This window comes from Eubalaena glacialis, chromosome 11 (genome assembly GCF_028564815.1).
Source record: "Eubalaena glacialis isolate mEubGla1 chromosome 11, mEubGla1.1.hap2.+ XY, whole genome shotgun sequence".
NCBI classification, from domain to species: domain Eukaryota; kingdom Metazoa; phylum Chordata; class Mammalia; order Artiodactyla; family Balaenidae; genus Eubalaena; species Eubalaena glacialis.
Window position 1 is genome coordinate 90,027,461 of NC_083726.1, and position 9,644 is coordinate 90,037,104.

The 9,644-nt window shown below is 41.6% G+C and overlaps 1 protein-coding gene across 2 annotated transcripts in view; it reads right to left on the bottom strand.

Moving 5' to 3' along the window:
- The window catches only part of RESF1 (retroelement silencing factor 1), a 74,386-nt gene extending 72,757 nt beyond the window's left edge, over positions 1-1,629 (bottom strand). The window contains exons 1-2 of one of the 2 annotated variants that reach the window (XM_061204930.1): positions 1,556-1,629; positions 123-217 (exon numbers count right to left, since the gene is read on the bottom strand). The gene's annotated coding sequence lies outside the window, so the exon portion shown is untranslated. Of the gene's footprint in view, positions 1-122; positions 218-1,126; positions 1,179-1,555 lie in introns of those variants that run through there. The other variant, XM_061204932.1, reaches the window with a different exon arrangement.
- Between the last annotated feature and the right edge of the window lie 8,015 nt (positions 1,630-9,644).

Below are 9,644 nucleotides of genomic sequence, written 5' to 3' on the forward strand. Positions count from 1 at the left end.
AAGCTTTGACGTGAAATCCACAGCATCCTATAGTTTAATATTTAACCAATGCTGATTCAACTTAATAATTTTGTTCCACAACAGATAAACTAGAGTAGACTACTTAGAGGTGACACGCTTACCTTTAAATATGATATTACTCATTCATTACTGTATATGTTCCCATTTCCCTCCAAACGTGTCAGTACCACTCCACACAGTGTTTACTTCTTTGGTCCTAGGAACAGCAAGAAACATTTTATAACTGATAATAACAATATAAAACTTAAATATATAATATATAATTTAATACAAAATTTATAGTTGAATTTATATAAAGTTCACATTAAATTTATAATAAAAATACACACTAATCTGTTTACTTGATATGACATTGCTGTGCAAACTGTTCCTTAAGGTTGCACCAAAAGCAAACTAAGTTTACTGAATTCTTATTAAGAAGGCAAAGTAACAGAAACTGGGTCTGCCTTAAAATACCATTCACTTTTTAAGTGATAATTCACGTGCGCTCCTCCTGGGCCACTATTATTTTATCACGCTAAGCAACACTTTAACTTAATTCTTTATTGGATTAGTAAACGAGAAGCCAACTGTACAGTAAAAAAAATAAGTAAAACCTTAACTCATGCATAATAACACTAAATAAAATTTAAATGTGGTTTACAGCTAACGCATTAATCAGAAAAATCCCCAAACAAGCTCTGCGACCCGCCTATTTAAATGCACCCAAGCTCATCCCCATCCCTTGCTGTTCTCTTTATTTTGAATATAGGCACTAGAAGTATTACAAATTGTTTTCAGTGAAACCATTCTCCGTAAGCTTGCTGAACTCAGGATCCTAAGGTCATCTGCTTAGGGAATTCGCGTCCCTCGAGAACATCTAAAATCGGTACGCATTTGTGCATTTAAAAATGCCTCGAGGGACTAACTATTGCAGAGGAACAGAAAGCGTCTCCGGCACAAGCGCGTTCGCGGGCCACTTGGAGATGCAAGCGAAGCAATTGTTTCGGGAGGTTCTGCATAATGGGGGTGGGGAGGAAAAAAACACTAGAAAAATAAATGCAAAACAAAGATCTTTTTTTCAAGCCAGCGACAGGAAATCAATAAAAACATAAGCCACTCTCACATCCAGCCTAACCAATCGCCTTGGAGTTTAACAAAATGCGTCCTCGCAGTCGGCACCCGCGACCTCTACCGTGAAGAGTAAGGCGATCCACAGAAAACACCCGGCGAGGCGCCGCCCTCTGGGTCAGGCTCTGAGTCCGCGGCTCCTCCGGGCCGGCCCCGCGCCGCGGGAGGGCAGCGAGCCGAGCCCGGTGGGCCCGCCCAGCTCTGGGCGGCGGCCAGCGGGGCGCGCTCACCGCGGGCCCGAGGCCCGAGTCCCCGGAGCCCCCGCAGCCGTCACTCTGTCCCCGCCGCAGAACAAAAGCGCTCGCCGCCACACGCCCAGCCCCCGCCCGCAGACACCTGGACTCCCGGCACCCCCAGCCCCGCCAAGACCAGAGAAGACATGCGACTGCCGGCCGGGAACCAGGCCCCCCTCCCCGCCACTTACCAACGGGCAAGCAACCCAGCCAGGGTGAGCGGGGGAAAACGCAGCGCCTCGCGGCCCCAGAGTTTAAGTCAACTCGGGTCCGCCTCCAGGGGCGGGTCGAGTTGGAGGCCCCGCTCCCGGAACAGCACAACCCCGCCCCGGGCGCAACGGCCGCTGCGAGACCCGGTCCCCGGCGCCGGGGTCCTAGTGCCGATCGCATGAAGTAGCGTCCGGGGCCAGCCCCGCCCCCCAGTCATCTCCCAAACTTGCAAAGCTAGTTCACGTATCTGAGGAAGAAAACAGTGGCTCTCCGCCTTTAACTTGCATCAGATTCTTTCGAAGGATTTGTTAAAAAGGGACTGAAGAGCACCACCTGCAAAACTGCCAATTCAGTAAGTCTAACTCCGGGCTGAAAATTTCTAACAAGGGGGACCATCCATTAACGCAGAGAAACCTTCTCAAAGAAAAGGAAATAGACTCTTTTTGCTGGGGGATTTCTACAGGAGAAAGTTGTGAAAATTAATAAAGGGAAACCTCACCAAAATAGAGTTGGGAGGCCAGAAGGGGGAGCTCTCATGCAGTACAGTACCACTCCCAGTCAATTACAGAAAGAATTGTCAATTACAGGCCCCAAAGAGCAAAGATGTACATTGCAGTTCATACAAGAAATAGACTACCCCAGCAACTCAGCCAATGAGAAACCGTCATCACACTCACTTTTCACCATGCACTTTCCTTCAAAAGAACCCCTCCCAAATTCCTCCTTTTTCTCTATAAAGTAACTTTCCTTTGTTTGTTGGACTTGCCTATGGCTTTTGCTATAGCTTGCTTGACCCAAATTGCAATTCGGTCACCAAGTGCAAACTGATACCACTTGCCCCATGACAGGCCAATAAATCGAGAGACCAGGTGTTGGGGCAAGGAATAGCGACTTTATTCAGAAAGGCAGCAGTTGGAGAAGATGGCAGACCAGTGTCCCAAAGAAACATCTTACAGTAGCTAGAATTCAGGCTTCTTTTAATACTAAAGGGGGAGGGGGTGTGGTTGGTTGTTGTAGACTTCTTGGTGCAGGCCAGACCCTGGAGGGGATGTGAGAATCCTTTGTTCTTGTAGCTGTCCACAAAGGTCTGGTCACCATGTTCCTGTAAACCTCCAACAAGACAAATGTTATTCTTTGTTCTGCAACTGTTTATCTCTATGTAAATGAAAAGTCTTATACCTTTAAAGGTCAAGCCTGGAAGGCAGAGCCTTGAGAATGCGCTATAAAGTACATTTCAGGCTCTAGGCAACATTTTTTTGGACAAAGGTGCAGAACCAGCATGACTAAGCACAGGCTACGGGGCCACAAAGCGCAAAGGTTAGAGCTAAAGGTATCAGGTTTGTTCTTCTCTGTTACAATTCCTCTGCTATTCCCGAATAAACCCATTTTTGCTGGTAAAATAACTTTTATTTTTAAAGTCAACAAAGTAAACAAGGGAATCCAATCTGAGTGAATAAGAATGAGAAAGGGCAGAGTTGGTTAGTTCTTGTAATATGTAGGGCAGGGTAGTCCTTTGCCCTCTTAAGGTGTAGATCATGGCTCTGCACTCACTAGACATACAACTTTGGGGAAATCACTTAACCTGTCTCTGCTCAGTTTTCTCATCTGTAAATTAAAAATAACACTAACACTTACCTCATAGGATCGTTGAGATAGTTACATGAACTAATACATAACTAAAAGCAGCTCCCAGAACATGGGGTGGTGTCCTTGGCTCAGATAAGGGGTTTTCCAGAGCCTAAGCCACACAGGTCAGCAAACGGAAGTGAACCCAAGAAACAGGGAGTTTTGTTGCAAGAAAGTCTGACATGGACCCCACTCCTATATAGCCTAAGGAAGGCTTAATGCCCAGCAAGATTTAATGCCCGGGAAGCTACAACTCATTCTGAAATGAAGCAGCTGATCTCTCTGCTGTGTATCCTTGCCTCTGTTTGTGCTGACTTTCTCCTGTCTTCTTTAGATGAATAAAGCTTGTCTGATTTTCCAAAAGTGTGGTCTTTCCACCACTCCTAAAGTACAACTGACATTTGTCAATATAGCAGGCCTGAAGGGTCACCAGCAAGGAGACTTGCAAGGGGAGTACACAATCTCTAGAACCTGAAAGTTGTTTAATCAGGGGCTGGACTTTAAGTTGCCTTCTCTTTAAGGTATTTATAATTCAGTATGCTAAACAAAAAAACTTGTTATTCTACTGGTCAGGCTGGGGAAAGATTCCCCAAAAGATTAGATTGTTCTATGCTATGTCCCCTATCATAAATTACAAATCCTCTCCCTGTGTTTCACAATATTCAAAAGAAAGTCTCTCTTTAGTCAAATTACTTTGACTATAGATGCTATCTCAATCTTTCAAGACCATAATACTTAGCCTCAAGGCTTGTTAACTCCTAAACTTATAAAACATGTTTTAGAAAAGTGCATGACATTATTAGCATGTCTATAGTAAGAAATTTGTACAAAAGATGCCCATTATTAATTTAAGAGGTAAATGAGGTCATTGGTTTTCTTTTTCTTTTCTTGGTTGTCCCCTATATTCTGTTTCTCCTTCCTGCTAGGTACAAGGTCACTTAACTGGAGAATACATTCCCCAAGCCTCCCTTGCAGCTAAGTGTTGCCACATTCTTACAATGACATATGAGCAAAAATGTTGTATGCAACTTCTGCCTGAAGGAATGTCTTACCCTGAAATTCCTCTTTCTCTATTTGTTTATATTGGAATATAGAAATGGCAGTAACCTAATTTCAATCTTAGAAAGGAAAACTATTTCTGAAGGCAGGAATTCTTTTTTTTTTCTGGTGCTTTAAATCTCTTTGGCAGTTTGGTGGAGCCCATAGACCCCTTCTTAGAATAATGTTTTGGAATGCTTAAAATAAAATATATAAGATTACAAAGGAAATTAATTCAGTATGAAAGTTATAAAAATATTAAAAAAAACAAATGTGTAGTATGATAATATGTGTTTCTTTATTAACAAAATAAATAAGATCTAGTAACAGATCTAATAACTGTGATTTTGGAACTGACGGACATAAATGACATTTCAAGATTATCTGCATAATATAAGAATACCTTACCTGTGATTTTTATGGTGAAACATTTATTGTTAATACTGCTATATTTCTGTGTCTTTGTTGCCAACATTTATAATTGAAGGAAATGGCACATTTCAATAAAATGTTAGTGAAAACAGAGTTAATTGTTTTGCCATCCGAATTCATGGTATTCCTGAATTCTATCCATGGATATGGTAGGCATAAGTTTGGCCCCTGTGACCTTCACCTCCGGGTGTTACTCCATGGTTATGTTACTTACATACAAAAGGGACTTTGCAGATATAACTAAGAGCACTAATCAGCTGACCTTAAAATAGGCAATTTAGCCTGAATTATCTGGGTCTTGGTGGGCCCAGCATAATCATATGAACCTTAAAACCCAGAAGATGAAGATAGGAGAGGAAGCCAGAGAGATGTGGCACAGGGGATAGTCTGAGAATGAAAGCATGAGAAGGGCTCAACTGTCACTGGCTTAAATATAGAGAGGGCCACATGGAAAGCACGAGAAGGAAATAAATTATGCCAACAACCTGAATGAGCTTGAAAATGAAACTCTGTGAGAAAATAAGGAGGTGTTGTTCAAGCAGCTCAGTTTGTAGTAATTTGTTGTGTCAGCAACAGAAAACCAATATAATGGACTCCAGGTTATAACCTCTGCCCAAGGGAATGTTTAAGGAACAAAACAGAAGTAAACCGGGTCCTGAAAGTTCTGTAAAGAAGAGCTCTCCACCAGCAGGGACCACCTAGACTATTACTGAGAGAGAAGTAAAGTTCTATCTTTTATAAGTTGATTAAAGCTCTGGTTATGAAACAGTACTCATTTATGTGAAGTGTAGAATGAGGAAAAATCCAGACCAAGTCTTGAAAATCTCCAATGTTTAATGGCAAGGGAGGAAGATACGCCTTAAAGAGACATGGGAATAGCCAGAAAGACAGAAGAAAAACTAGGAGAATGATATCACAGAGGCAGAGAAAGAGAGCAGTTCACGTGAGTAAAAAACCTTCAGTCCTGTTAAAGATCAGGTAAGAATAAACTGGAAAATACCCTTTGGATTTGACAAGAAGGGGAATAATTGGAGACCAGAACCTGGAAATGCAGGTTCAGACCGAGGACAATGAAAACAATCCTGAAGAAGAACAGTTAAAAAGGACTTTCACAACCTGATTTAAAGATGTACTATATAATAATCAAGAAGTGTGATATTAGTATAAGGATAAACCACTAATTCCCCCTAATCCATGTGTACTTTAGTACTTTTCTCCATGCTCATTTAACCATATATTAATATACGTATATAGAGATCTTACTCACCATTTTATTAAATAGAATATTGTTCACACTTCTCTGATTCTTACTTTATTCAACAAGCCATAGCAGTCCCTCCAGGTTACAGTAATAGCTCTAAGTCATTTTTAATAATTACCTAAAATTCATCATTACCTAATGAAACTCGCTTCATTTCCAATTTTTGCCACTTGTGAACAATCCATAAGTATTGGAAGGATTCCCAGGAGGAAAATTGCTAGGCTGAACTGTAATTTCAACATAACAGATATTGCCAGATTACATCCTTTTAAGGCTATAACTATTTTCAGTAATGCCAAGAAAGTTATTCTTTCTCTATCATTGACAATGGATATTAACTTTTCAATCTATGTAAAGTGATCTCATTGTTGTGATTATTTGAACAGTCAAAAAGATCTGGTGCGTTGAATTACTAACTGGAAAACAAAATTCAAGGTCAATTTGGAAAACAAAGAACAAAAAGTGAGAAGGTAGCCACAGGGTTCAGCAATCAAAAAGGAAAATAGCTCAGCAATTCAGGTGCTAAAAGCTTTGAGTTTTGGGGACTGATGCTGCTAATCAATCCTTTGTTGAAGCTACTATTCTTTTCAGATTCATGGTTAAGGGGGATGAATTCAACTGGCTTTTAAAGACTGCCCAGTTGTGTCAGGTCTGTTCATTCTCAGTGGGATATCCAAGGTGATATTGAAGGTTGTGAGAGACTGAAGGACATGAGTGGTCCTCTGATGTCCTTGTCTCCACAGCGGTTCCTCCTCACCCCTTCTTGCACATGACCATAGCCCTTACCTGTCTCCCCCCATTCCTCTTGACCAAACAATGGCTACCAATCCACAAGAATTATTCCTCTCTTTCCCAAGGAACCCTCTTCGGCCATCTATTCCCCAAATTGGCCACACTTCAACAGACCCCCTCCTGCTAAAATGCCATCGTTTCACAGGTTAGACTGCTCATACCCAGCCTTCTCCAATAAATTCCAATCAGGACTGGACCCTCTGCTGCTCAGCCCCCAGCCACATCAAGTAGAACAGAACATGCCCGAGACCCCTTTTCATGTCCCCTCAAATTGCAAGGACTGGTTGCTTCAGTGAGCCCTGCTCCTGACCTGCTCTCTGTGTTGAAGAGCCACCTAAACATTTATTCTTTTTATTGTCTGTGGTGCAAGCCACTTGATTTGTTTTCACTATTCCGGGTTCTCACAGATGAACTGGGCTCGTAGTTCCAAGACGCTTTCCTGGCCCACTTATTCTTCTCTGCTCTTGTCATTTGAAAATGGGATCAAAGTTGTGGGGGTGAATAGCACTAAATGTTGGAAGCTCTGGTAGGATCTTACCAAGGACACTTTAGATCTTCAGTGGTTATTCTGGAGAACTTGGGATATGAATAAGATAATTCATTTGCTTGCCACCTTAGACACAAATGGTTGAAAGATTCCAAAATTCAGTCACCTGCATTTTCAAATGGGCATTGTTAGTAAGACAGTAGTAAGGAAGGGAATGGGGTTAAACCAGATTATATCATATCTTGCAGAAGTAGAATACCAGGCAATGAGAGAAATTGTAACATGCATTGGACAAGTTTATTTCAGAACCCCTCTGTGTTCTGTTTACTGATGATCCGGGGAAAGGTAAACTATGGTTTCCTAGGTCTTCCTGTGGAAACAAAGAATATGTCTCAGAAATTAATGATTTCAAAAGGAACAAAGAATGTAGGAACAAACGACTATTATCAAGAAAGAGAAACAACCGTAGCAAAGATAATAAATCAGTCATAAAGACTCCCAGTTCTGTTTCAAAGGTAAAGATCAGCCTGAAGCACATTCTTGAGCTGTTTTGCAGGATCCAAACCCCCTGGAGCACACAACCACCAGACTAAGTGGAGCCTAAGAATTGATGATGCTGACCTTTGCTGACCCTCTTGACTTCATTCAATTAGGTGCCTGGATTTTGTCAACCTAGAGTAACCTCTGCCTCATTTTAACGCTAAAACCTCCACCTTAAGGGTGGGGCTTGCCACCATGTTTTGAACAGCAACGTCTGAGCCTATGGTCGCACTGGCAAGCGCATCTAGAACTCCACCTCTACATAGAAGATTGCACTCATCCTTTCCTGAATATGCATGTGCCCTTAGCTTAAAACTTCCCTGATCTTGCTGTTCAGAGAGACAGTGGTTTGAGAGCTATCTATCTCCCTGCCTCCTTACTTGTCACAAGTAATAAGTGCTTCTGCTTTGATCAAAAGTACTTGGCATGTTCGTTGACTATGCACCCCAACCGACGGACCCATTGAGTCTGGCAACAGTATGAAGAGCCCTCTAAAAGAAAACTCTAAAGTTCCTGCCATTAATGATGCCTCAGGAAAGGCTAATAACAATGTGGAGGATCTAAAATCCAACCTTAAAATCTCTTCTCCCTCTCCTGATCCAACCCTAGATTGACTTTCCTCCTTGACCCCTGTACCTTACCTTCTTCCTCCTCCTCCTTATTCCGTTCATCCTCTTCTTCCTGTACCTTCCCTAGATCCTTTACCCTTTTCTCCATTGCTCCTTCTTAAACATACCCCTTTCACTAAACAAAGTACCTTCATAATGTCTTATAACAGGTAAAAATTATGACCAAGCTTGCTGGCCTTATACCTTTAAACTTTGGTCAAGGAGTTCCCTGGCACTCCAGTGGTTGACTCCCTGCTTGCACTGCAGGGGGCGCAGTTTGGATCCCTTGCCAGGGAACTGAGATCCCGCAGGCCACAAGGTGTGGCCAAAAAAAAAATTTTTTTTTAATAAATAAATACATAGACTTTGGTCAAGATCAGGTTTGCATAATGTAGTTAAGAACTTTATGAATCCTCCTAAGGAAAGAGGGAAATTTACTGAAGAATTTACAGTCATCGTAGAAATTTATAGTATGGAATCTCTGATCTCTACCAGTTAGTTCATCTCTTTATGAGACACAGAGATGGGGAAACGCTAATATTGGGTTGGCCAAAAAGTTTGTTTGGGTTTTTCCTACCCAGTATACTGTGTACTTCTTTTGTTATACTCTCCAGATAGAAAGTCTTGAAGAATTGATTCCCTCCACCTGCTGACAGTATTAGCAAATGAGGGACATAACTTTTCAAAGGATAAACTCCAATTTTCAGACCAAAGTGCATTATGTTGGTCATGACATCGTCATACAAAATGGAAAGTCTCTTTCCCTTCTGAGAGTGGAAGTTCTTCATAACTTTACCTGGCTAATAACCAAAGCATAATTTAGAAGAGTTCTTGACTCATGGGATATTGTAGACATTGGATTCCTGACTTTCTATACTGGCTGCTCCTTTGTATGATCTTAACTAGTTGACACACCTGAATCCTTGCCCTGAATAGATTCACTACTCTTGGACTCCATAATTATCATAAATGTTTCTTTCTATTTGTATAAAAAAATCAGGACAGACTCTAGGGGTCTTAACAACAGCATAATGGAATCAGAGACCCATTGATTATATCCCCTCATTTTGACCCCATAGCAAAAGCCCATCTACCTTGTTTGGGTGCAATGGCAGCAGCTGGTTACTTAGCCTTAGTAGCTGCATTTAACCTCATGGTCCATGGTGCTGTTCAGACCTTATTTTTGATGAAAATACGTAGCATTTTTCTGCCTCTCGATTGACTTCCTAAAAACTCATCTCCTCTCTCCCTGCACATATTTCATCCATTGCAGGAATACTCTAGAC